We start from the raw sequence: 12,240 nt of genomic DNA on the forward strand, positions 1-12,240 counted from the left end.
CACTCTCCTCTCTCATATACCTCTCCAATTCTCTTGACCTAGCTCCACCCCATCCCTCCATCTCATTCTCGGCCTCCCCCTCCCTCTTCCCCCCTCCAACTTACCCACATACACTCTCTTCGTCAGTCTTTCACCCTCCATCCTCTCCACATGGCCATACCACCTCAGTGTATTCCTCCTAACGCTTCCTATCACATCCACATCCACATCACAAAGCTCCTTTATATCCTCTTTTGTCAGCCTCTCTCTTCATGTGACTCCACAGGCTCCTCTTAAATAACTCATTTCCACTGCTCTCTCTCTTGACTTGTGTCCTTCCAGCAACGTCCAAGCTTTACTTCCATACGTTAGAGTTGGTATCACAATACTGTCATGTAGTAACTTTTTCACTTCCACGCTCACTTCCCTGCTTCTTATCACTGCTTTCAAGAAACCAGCAACCTTTCTTCCCTGAAGTACCCTTTCAAGCACTTCACCCTCCATACCTCCATCCTTAGTCATCACACTACCCAAGTACTTAAACGTACTCACATTTTCCAATTCCTCACCATCCAACCTCGCTGTACATTCACTGACTTCACCTCTCTCAAAGACCATCACTTTACTCTTCCCTACATTCACCTTTAGATTCCGTTTCTTACACACTCTCCCAAACTCATCCACCAAGCCTTGCAGCTCTCCTTCGTCGTCACTCAACAACACAGTATCATCTGCAAACAACAGTACAGGGAGTTTCCAAACACTACCCTCTCTCACCAGGGCCACTCCAACATCCACTACCCTACCTTATACCTCTTTTATTACCCAATCCATGTACAGATTGAACAACCATGGAGACATGACACATCTCTGTTTCAACCCAACCTTCAAAGAGAAAAATTCACTCAGTTCGCCATCCACACGCACTGCAGCATCAGCACCATCATACATACTCTTCACAGCATTCAACAACTTCCCATCTACTTCATATATTCTTAATACTTTCCACAATCCTTGTCTATCCACCCTGTCATATGCTTTCTCAAAATCCATGAAAGCCACATACAATTTCTTTCCCTTCTCTAGAAACTTTTCCACTAAAGATCTAAGAATGAATATCTGATCTACACAACCTCTTCCCTTCCTAAAGCCTCCCTGTTCTTCTCCAACTAATTCCTCTGTTCTTTCTCTAACTCTGTCAGTAAGTATCCTACCATACACCTTTCCTATTATACTAAGAAGACAGACGCCCCTATGATTACCACACACTTCTTTTTCCCCTTTTTCTTTGTACAAGGGGATAATTATACCTGACTTCCAATCCTCCGGGACTCTACCTTCCTCCCAGGCCAATCTGCAAATTTTCCACATCCATTCTGCTACTATCTCTCCCCCATACTTCAGCATTTCATAAATTTTGTTTTTAGCTATATATTTACTCATAAGACCATAAAAACCCCTTGGAATCCCAGGTTTCCAAGGGAATGTACAGAAGGCCTCTACTGACATGCTCCACTATGAAATCGACTTAAAGCACCATGAAAGAGACACATGTGAGGTATGAGTTGTTTTTCACTTTCATATATTGATTGCGCGCGCGCGCGTGTGTGTGTGTGTGTGTGTGTGTGTGTGTGTGTGTGTGTGTGTGTGTGTGTGTGTGTGTGTGTGTGTGTGTGTGTGTGTGTGTGTGTGTTTCTTTTTTTCCACATTACCTCCCTTTCCTTTTTATTTTTTCTCGCTTCCCTCCAGCATCATACTCTCCTTCTTACCCACTCCTCCATCTTCTCTACCTTCCTTCTTATTCTGCTTCCTCAGCTTTAATTCCTTATCATATTCATCCTCATCCTCCTCATCTTCATCCTCATCCCCTCATCTTCATCCTCATCGATTTTCTCCTTTTATCTCCTTCCTGTGTGTCCTATAATTTCATTTCTCCACTGACCCCAGACCTCATCAGACATTTCCCCTCACAAGACAATGACGCAAATCTAGGGAAGAGAGAGGAGAGAGGGAGGTAAGAGACAGACAGAGAGACATGGGACAGGAGACAGGAACAGAAAGACATAGAACTGGGTCAGAGAGAGAGAGAGAGAGAGAGAGAGACAGAGAGACAGAGACAGAGAGAGAGAAAGACAGACAGAGAGACAGACAGACAGAGACGTCACGATTCACGAAAAATATGGTCAGTCCGAGATCCGGTTAATGGGGGTAATTATCAACTTTCTCAGGGTAGGGACAACTCTTGCACTTTATTCTATTTCAGTTAAAGAGTTAAAGCCAGATTATTTTATTTAGCTGATAGTCTGGGAGAGGAGGCTTAAAGAAGAAATGCTGTCACCATCAACCTATTCATATCAGAACAACTCTAGCATTATATTCCAACAAGACTAGACGGTTTTATTCATCTGAGAGTCACATGAGGCTGAAAGAGCTACTAATATCACCACTACCCCTTACGTTGCCAGAACAGCTCAAGTATTCTTTTCCAGCTAACGTCAGGCAGATAAGATTGAGCCATTCGAGCTTAAAGGGGTTAACATTTCGATGTGAGGATGTCTTTTTAAGTTTATTTTTGGCACCAGCGGCAGATTTTACTCGTCGTTTTTAATACCTCTTACGGTGAAGGCATAATGAACACAATCAGTTCGACAAACTTTTCGTAAGCAGAGTAAAATCGTGTGGAGGTAGAAAGAGTCGAAAAAAAAAAGTATGTAAAAGATGTCAACGGTTTTAGAATAGTACGGTGACGTATATAATGCAAGCAACTGTATATTTGACCTGTCCAGAGCAAACAACCTTTCCTGAGCTAAACAAAATACAGTTTTCTGGAAGCACCAATAACATAAAAGACGTAACCATATTGAAGGAGCTGAGGAGGAGGTGGTGGGGACAGAATAAGTGGGAAGCTGTCACCGAGAAAGAATGCCACGTCGAAAAAAGAGGGTAAATTTATGCCTGGAAGAAGACAATGAGAGAGAGAGAGAGAGAGACAGACAGACAGACAGACAGACAGACAGACAGACAGACAGAGATGCATCCATGGCGGTATGGCAAGATTTATGAGAGGGACATTAAAGGCGTGAGGCTCTGATGATGAAACTGGAGTCTGGGGGAATCGATCTTGTGATGATAATTGGACTGGCCCGAGAAAGAGGACGAGGTGGAACGGGGGGAGGGGGAAGGGGCAAAGGGTGAGAGGGGTGACAAGGGAAGACGTAGGAAGGGGGGGAAGATGTAGGGGAGGAGATAGAAAGGGAAGAGAGAGGGAGGGGATGAGATACTTAATGAAGGGGAGAGAGGGAGGTGGTATGATGGATTCGGCCCACTCTCTATTGTCTCGTTTTATATTTACAAACGATTTTGATCTTAACGCTTTCACGTACCTATGACGCACTCTAAACTGAATCAAATCGCCTGGTGCTAACTGGAAGACCTTTCTTGGGGCGTCTCGATCATGAAAATGTTAGTATATGAAAAGATAATTTTTGTATACCTGTTTTCGCTGAGGAGGCTAATTTGCCTATCACTGGCTAACTAAAGTGGATAATAAAGTAAAAAGTATTCGAAGGAGGTATCAGTTTCTTGATAGCAGTTAACAAATGCGGAAAATTGTTTAACCCTCTTATGATCGAGACAACCTAACTATTTATTTACTCTGACACAAGACGATTTTACTCATCTACTAATAAATATGGGAACCTGGTGAGTTAATACTGGTGTCATTAACCCTATCATCATCGGAAGAGGCCTAGTATTCCATTCCAGCAGACGCCAGATGATACTGCCCTGGTAAGAATAAGTCAAGGGTTTCACAAAGGCTAAACTTAAAATTTGGTTAACAGCCTTCACAGGTATGGAACTCGGTTTGCAGAAATCGATGAAACACAGTGGTACGTACACGATTCGAGCTCAAGCAATCATTTTCGTCGTTTTTACTGTAGTGTTTTCATGTTCTACTCCAGCTGGTGGAAGATTTTGGACATAAGATCGAACACAACATACACTGGTGAGGACTGTCTAACCCCGCAGATTACATTATTTTCTTAAACTATAGGTACCTCTAGACGATATCTTTTAGCTTCGGAATCCTGTCCAGCGGTGAGTGGTGAAGTTAGGCTATTTTTAACCCTATTTATCATATGCTATCTTCTCCTCTTGTCCTTCTCCTTTTTGTATAACACTCGAATCCATATTTCATTTGCTACTCCGTTTTCTCACCCCGGCATTCCTCTCCTTTGCTCGTATATCAAGTATCTCAAAACTTCCTTTTTCCTTTCCTTCCTCACTTCTTTCTTTAAACCTCTCATCTTTCCCTTCCTACATCATGTTCACTCTCTTTACGTTTTGTCTTTTACCTTGCTCCTCATTTTCTTAACTTTATTTCGCTCCTTTCTTCCTGCTTTCCTTTTCTTTGGTTTTTCTTGCCAAAAAATAGTTAGTTCTTTCACATCTTCACCTTCAGTCCTGACCACAACAGCAAAATCTCTATCATTTCCTCATGTTTTTGTTTTTTCAACTCGCAGTTTATCTCTATTAGCCTTAAATACAGTGTCTCAAAATCAACAGTTATCCTTCTTTGCTTACTTTTTCCATATCGTTTTTCGCTCTTCATGTATGCGACCCATTGACTCACTGCACTTCTTTCCCCCCCCCCCCTTCCTTCTCCATTTTCTCATTGCACCGTTCATCTCCATTCACCTTAAATCGCATTCTCAATCTTTCCCATTTCTTTCCGCACCCACTTCTTTTCTCCCAACTTCTCTCTCGGAACAAAAATCAGACTTGTAAAATATTCTCCTTCTGCCCTCTTCTCATATCCTATTGTGCTTCCTCATGGCATATTTTTTCCCTCTCCACTGACTTTAAATCATGTACCTCAAAATTTCCCCTTTCTTTCTGTCCTTCTCCATTTGTGTTTGTCCGTCTTTCCCCTTTGCCTTTTTATTCCATTTTTCACTATCATTTTCCTCTTTCTGACTTTTGGATTCTGTTTTCTCATCACACCTTTCCTCTCTAATGGTGCAGTATCACGTGCCTCAAAACTTTCCTTTTCTCCCATTCCCTACTACTGTTTCTCTGTCTATCCTACCCTTTTCCTCTTTACCTTTCACTCTTTTCATCTATGCTTCTTCACCTCTATCCACACTGCTCATAACCCTCTTTCAATTTCGTCAATTTCTCTGTACCTCTGTCTTTCTCCATTTACCCATTTTATCTCCTCACCTCCCCTTTCCATGACACCCAAAACACTATTCTCAGGTTCATCATTATCTTTCTGCATCTCTCTTTCTCTCTCTCTCTCTTCCTCCATTCACTCAGTTTCTTCATCTCTTCTCTCCACAATACTAATGGTCTATCTTAATTTCCTCCTCCCTTCTCTGCCTCTCTACTGTTTTTTTTTTTCCCTCCCCTCCCCCTCCCGCCTGCTATTCCAGTGTGCGGTGTGCGGTCATTGTATGGCGGCTGGGATGGTCAAAGTTATCCAGGTGACTTTACATGGCCGGCCCAACTATGTGTATAATGAGGTGTGTGTGTGTGTGTGTGTGTGTGTGTGTGTGTGTGTGTGTGTGTGTGTGTGTGTGTGTGTGTGTGTGTGTGTGTGTGTGAATTGAACGCTACCATTTTCTTAGGGGTGGCCGGATGTGTGGCTGTTTGATGCCAAGCGTGAGACGGAGACTAATATGTTGTTTTTGCTTAACCCCAGTCTGTCCGGTCGAGCATTCCCGTCGATCACTGGCAAGGAACTGCTTCTATCTCGGGTTATCCCGCAGATACAGTACAATACGTACAGTATACTGTGGAGGAATCCGGCATCCCCTTGTGGAGAACACACTTCATCAAGGGGTGGACCCGGGTTCTTTGCATGGCAAGGTACAGGGAAATATTTGGAGGTTTGGCTCGAGGGCGGATGTCACAGCTGGTTCGCCTAGGGTGCACAAGGTCAACACGTGCAATTTTCTCATCGGTGCTGGAGAGTATAAATAATATGCATCAGTGTCGTATCTATTAGTGTGGATTTGATTGAGTTGTCTGGATTATTAATTTCCTATTTATATTGTGATTGTAGATGTTATACATTGGTAGTGCCATTCAACATTTCCTTTGCCTTTTAACACTTTCAGTTCAGAGTGGCAGTTGTAATTTATTCTTGCTGTTAGCAGGCAATTTTATTAAGGAAAAAAGACCACCTTAGTAATGGAGAAGTGGAAATATGGTTATTACGCGAGGCGTCTCCTAAGGTGAAGAAATAGTTTGGAGGAAACAGAAATGAACTGCCCCAATACCTCATGGGATTCAACCAGTTAAAACCATCTAATCACTCGCTTTAGTGCTGCCCTCGGGTGTCTGCCCTTTCCTCTCCTTCATCCTTCTTTCCTTCCATCCTCTCCTGTCTCTCTTTCCTTCATTCTTTCCTCGTCCTTCTGCCTACGGTTGACTTTACACTTCCTCTTCTGTCTTTCTTTCCTTCAGTTTTTCCTCTTCCTTGTGCCTGTGGGTGACTCTACACTGAGTGACAAGCCAAATGGTTTCCTGTACACCAGGAAACCATCTACTACGCAGGGTGGTAACCATATAACCAAATTTTGGCGCCTGGTGGTTTAGTGGGTAATTACGGCGTTCCAATCGGATTAAGCCGGTGAAGGTTTATTCCCAAAGGTTGATTGGGGTTTATTGCTCACGTAATAGCCACTCAGAGATGTGTAAAGCTGGTCACTCTCATCTTAAAGTCAGGACGAACTTGCCTAGCCCCGGACTCCTACGCTCCTCATGGGGCGACATAGGATTGGATGATGGATGGATGGATGAAAACCAGAAACAAAAATTATTCACCTAGGGAATCTATGTACTCAAAATGGTGTGGGTCATAGAGTGTGGAGGTAGGGTAAGGTGTATATAAATGTGGGAGCAAATGTCAAGGAGAAGGTGGAGTTAAGGGATAGTAAGAATACGGAAAAACGGAAATAAAGTAAGAGCACAATGAAAGTGGGACAGTATACGTGCTTAGAGAAGAAATGAAAGAGAAACGGTGAGCATGGACGACTGAGAGGCTGAGAGAGGTAAAAGGAACTAACACTGAGGAAGGAGACATGGAGACAATGGAGGGTTTGCGACTGGAATGTAAATGTAGGACGCCAGCCAGTGACAGTGGAAAAAGTTTCTCTTCCGTGCACCCAGTCTACTGTATACATTCTCGGTGATGTACGATGAAGGGTGACATTTGCTGCATTAATATAGACGTAGACAAAAGAAAAATTACGCTTTTTCTTTGCTAAATTATTTATCCTTTGACTGGTAGGGATTCTTTCATTTTAATTAAATAGTCTGATGTTGGCTTAAATGAAATTCTAAGCCATGTCAAATACAGAAAATATTTTTTTCATGATAGTTTATAATACCGCTGACTGACGTAGCTATCTCCTATGAACAAAAGCTTCTAGTCTTACCCTGAATAAAATACCCAAATACGAGTATAACATGCAAAGCAAAAGCGGTTGAGTAAAGGACGCATATTGCGGATAAGGATAAATACTGGCGTTCTGGATAATAAGAACGGGCCATCTGGAAATCAAGATTTTTCTTTTATCTTAATCATAAAACTCATTCAGAAATGCATCAGTCTCTCTCTCTCTCTCTCTCTCTCTCTGCGGGATAATAAAGTATTGGATGATAGACAGGGACAATAAATACGACTGTTACCCAGGCCTCCACAGCAGGAAAGATACTGTAGTGAGACCAGCCTGTTTTCCTTTCTATTACCGCGCAGCAATTTATCAAACTATGAAAAAAAAATCATGTCCAACCCATTTATTTTTTAGGCAGCTAAGAAAATACCATAGGTTTAAACTAAAGCCTGCAAAACTGGTCCGTTCCAAAGTTGGCTGAACACAAGAAAACCAACATCAGGGTCCGCTCACTCCAAAATACCTGTGATTAACAGACTGGAGGATATAAGGAGTGGGAAAGACAAAATATGGACGACAGCTCTACAGTTGACCAGATGTGTACCTGAAAGACTGGGAGTACAAGTTAACACCTGGATTAGGTCTAAACAGAAAATGCGTTTGATTGTGTAGCTATACGGGTGCTGCGTGCCCGCTGTAATAAGGTAGGAATATAATCAGGTTCTAAAAGAACAAAGATTAGGACGACAGCGACAAAAGAGAAGTGAAAAGAAGTGAGGAAATGAGAAGAGAAGAGAAGAGAAGAGAAGAGGAGAGAGAGAGAGAGAGAGAGAGAGAGAGAGAGAGAGAGAGAGAGAGAGACAGACAGACAGACAGACAGACAGACCGAAAGCAGTCAGCGAAAATAAGAATCTTGGGGACGAAATGCCATTATGTTGTTGTCAAAGATACTAATTTTTACCTGCGGAGAGGCTGGTGGGTCTGCAAGTGGTACACCATGGGGATTTTTATTTTCTCTCCTTCAAGTAAAGTTTAAGTAACTGCTCATGGAGGGCTATGAGGGATTTTCTTATGAAATAAAGATTTGCTCTGCTTCAAATTTTGAGTTGGTTTAACATGTTTGCTGCTGCGTCAGCCGACGCATCAGCTGATTATTAGGTGATTTTCAACTTCGTCTATAAGGCGGTATTGTCGCAACTTTCTTGTGAAATACAAAATTACTCAGCTTGAATGTTTGAGTTCATTTGACATGTCAGTTGATGCATCAGCTGATGCATCAACTGATTATTAAGCAATTTTCAATTTCGCCCATAAGAAGGCATTATAATAAATGAATTTCCCATTCTGAGGGTTTCAAACAGAAACTTTTAAAAATTGCCTGTAATAGTTTCGCTGCAGGTGTATGAAGATAGCCTCTTCTTTTTCTTTTCTGTTACATTTCATTAAGTGTGGTGCTGCATAAATATATTTATCTGTACAATTTTTATCCTAATCCACGCCTTCAGTATACGCAAGTCGGTATTCTCGTCTGTGAAGGAGGCTCCCTGGCACTTTTTCCTCCGCTGTTTATTTGCCATAGCAAACTATTAGTTTTCCCTTTATTGTTTTTTACTGCATTCTAACATCGATATAACTTGCTGATAACATAAAAAAAGAACAGTAACGTGCAAAATCCAGAAATAAGTTGGTAATGAAGATGTCAGGGAACTTCCTTAGCCGACCAGAATACGTGTCTTACTCTTAAAATTTGCCCCTTTAATTATTATTGATGTGCTTATTATTCTCTTCTTTCTACCTCCAGACAGCTTAATCCATTTAAAAGACTTCTATTAGTGGAGGTAACGGTGATCTTTATACGGCATCTAACCTCTTCACTCCAAAAAGGCCCAGCTAAGCATAATATACATCGTCTGACGGCAGCAAGAACGACGTAAATAATGTTATTGTTTTTCATTCATTCATTGCCAGACGCCATGTATCCCAGACGGGGTGGCCAAGGGCTTAGAGTTAATTGTTTTACAGGGAGGGGCACTAATCCTCCACCAACCCCACTTGACACGTAGGGATGCCAACAGCATCTGGTGTTCCCAGGCGGTCACCCATCCAAGTACTAACCAGACCCAACGTTGCTTAACTTCGCTGATCGAACGGGAAGCGGTGTACTCAACGTGGTATTATTGTGCTGAGGAAATTAAACTTATTACACCAATGACTATAACGATGTGTGGCACTCAAAATCAGGGTATATAAGGAGGGGTAGGGGGGTAGTAGATGGAATTCCCCCAAACCAGTCACTCCACTCTTGTATCCCTGACGGTTTTATTCACTTTTGGATATAGGCCTACTTTTCGAACATGGCATTCATAGTCTGTTATTAATCCCAATCAGTACATGGCATTTATTTCCTAAACTCAGCACATCGTCTGGTTGATTTTAAAAAGTCATTAAATTGAAGGTATATATATATATATATATATATATATATATATATATATATATATATAGATAGATAGATAGATAGATATAGATATAGATATATAGATATATATATATAATTTACATATATATATATATATATATATATATATATATATATATATTCACAGATTGTACGCATCCCAAATATTATGTTGTCACTCGCATTTTTCAGCAATTTAATTAACATTTAATGACTTTTTATTTTCCTGTATGGTTCTGACGCAGAATATCTCGGTACTAGAAATATGTAAATAACAGAATAAAAAAATGGTCTAATGAATCCCTGTGAAAGATGTTAGGAAACATACTATTCAGCCTCGAGTACGATCCCAGTTCTCATCGTTTTCACTGAACCCCATTCCTTGATCACCACATCCATTAGGCCGTTCATCACATTACACCCCAGCACACTGCTTCCAATTCACACCCTGCCCCATTTCCTTCTCGTCACGCCTCCTCTTGCAATCTTTCAGTCTTTTCTTCGTAGCTCTTATTCCCTGTCAATTGCTCTACTTCAGGTCCTGAGCACTTCATCTTCACTTGATCAATATTTCATACCATGGTTGAATATTCCTCCTTGACAATCGCCTGTCCACTCGTACACCTCATTCAGCTTTCTATCTATCTATCTATCTCTATCTATATACCTAGGCTGCTTCCCCCAAGGAAAGGGAGGTAGCCGAGACAGGACGACTAACTCTCCATTTACTCATCCATTCAAACATATTTATTCGCATCTTAGCCCCAAAGGGGAGAACGGACAGATCCTCACCGCATCACACCGCACAAGGGTCAACTGCGCAATGCAATCAGTGACATCCACAGCAGGGCCCGACAGCAGAACTGGTTTACCCCTGCCACATCATAACAGACCCATCCCCTTACCCGCACCTGACCTGACTAGCTGATCAGACCAAATGCGGGAGAATATCCCCTCAGGGCTGCGTCATCACTTATTCATTCACAATTTCTCTCCATTTATTTCTGTCACGCACAGCCACTCTTCCTTGCTCAACAGACATCCCTCTCGCATCCAGCGCTCTCTTCACACTGTCTAATCAATAAATATTCCTTTTATTCTTTCAAACTCTTTTCCTCATAATTCTTATTCCATGTCAACTGGAGAGTCTTATGTCCGGAGCGCTTTCTCTTCACCCGTTTTGTTAGGAATCTACATTATCATAATACAATGCATAATAGACAGGTAGTTTAAAGTGTGAATGTAATGAAAGTCAAGCTAGCCGTGGGAAAGGAAATGACGTGGCACCTCTCTGGAATGTCTCACACAACACAACAACCCACAAGCAGGGTCTCGTGACCATACACACACACACACACACACACACACACTCACACAAAAGCTTCTAGGACAATCGCCACATGTACAGTACACGTGACACAAGCCCTCCTATACAGGAAGGGAGGAATTAGACAGGTAGAAGGAAGCGAGCGACAGGGACGAGAGGTTGTCAAGAGAGACAGCTAGAACTGGGGTCTAGCGAGAAGTTAGCTAGAATATAAACGTTCTTGTGTAATACACGCATTGTTCAACTTGAGCTTTCCCTTTGAAGACAATAAAACTACAATCAAGACCCAGTATCCATCTTTAGCTTCTCCTGCCATCGACTACAAGTGAACTGAAGTTGTTTCCTCACATATCTACTCACTATTACCTACAGCTCGACGACTACTATATAATCAATGACAAGACCAATAGCTTCACCCTTACCCTCTGACAACCATATTTGCAGCTCTTTCTCCCACTCACCTGATATTTTTCTGTTATTTTTTTTTATCATGGCCATTTCTTTCGTCGTTTTAAAGTTCTTTCTTTCCGTACCTCCCATTTCTTGTCAATTAAAAAGTCTCGTGTCCAGAGCACTTCTTCAACTGCTTCATCTTTCATACTTTCTCTGACCTTCCTTCTTCACAATCACCTTTCTCCCTTCCATTCAACTTCCTTCTTTTTACGATTCTTTTTACTGCTCTTTCACACTCTTTTCTTTATATTTTTGTACCAGTTGAACAGTCTCATGTCCCGTGCTTTTTTTATTCTTCACGCTGCTTCATCTGACTCCCTAACTTTCCCTCCTTCACGGTCAGCTCCCCTCTTCTTCAACTCCTCTTCATCACTGTTCTTCTTTTATCCTTACATAATTTTTTCTTCGCACCTCTTATTTCCTGTCAGTTCTACAGTCTCGTGTCCTGAGCTCTTTGAATTAACCTTAGTCATCGTTCTTTCTGATTCTCTTTCTTTCACAGCCCCCCCCCCCCGTGGCCTCCGAGCATTTCCATTTTTAATCAGAACTACTCCTTCATCCTGTCCAACTCTTTCCTTCGCATTTCTTTATTGCCTGCCAGTTCCCTCGTCTCATGCGTT

At 41.8% G+C, this 12,240-nt stretch overlaps 1 pseudogene; it reads right to left on the reverse strand.

Moving 5' to 3' along the window:
* Positions 1-9,448: 9,448 nt before the first annotated feature.
* LOC145393140 (5S ribosomal RNA) lies at positions 9,449-9,565 on the reverse strand (annotated as a pseudogene).
* Positions 9,566-12,240: the final 2,675 nt, after the last annotated feature.

This window comes from Coenobita brevimanus, chromosome 23 (genome assembly GCF_032717465.1).
Source record: "Coenobita brevimanus isolate Jiangsu-jjx chromosome 23, ASM3271746v2, whole genome shotgun sequence".
Classification (NCBI taxonomy): domain Eukaryota; kingdom Metazoa; phylum Arthropoda; class Malacostraca; order Decapoda; family Coenobitidae; genus Coenobita; species Coenobita brevimanus.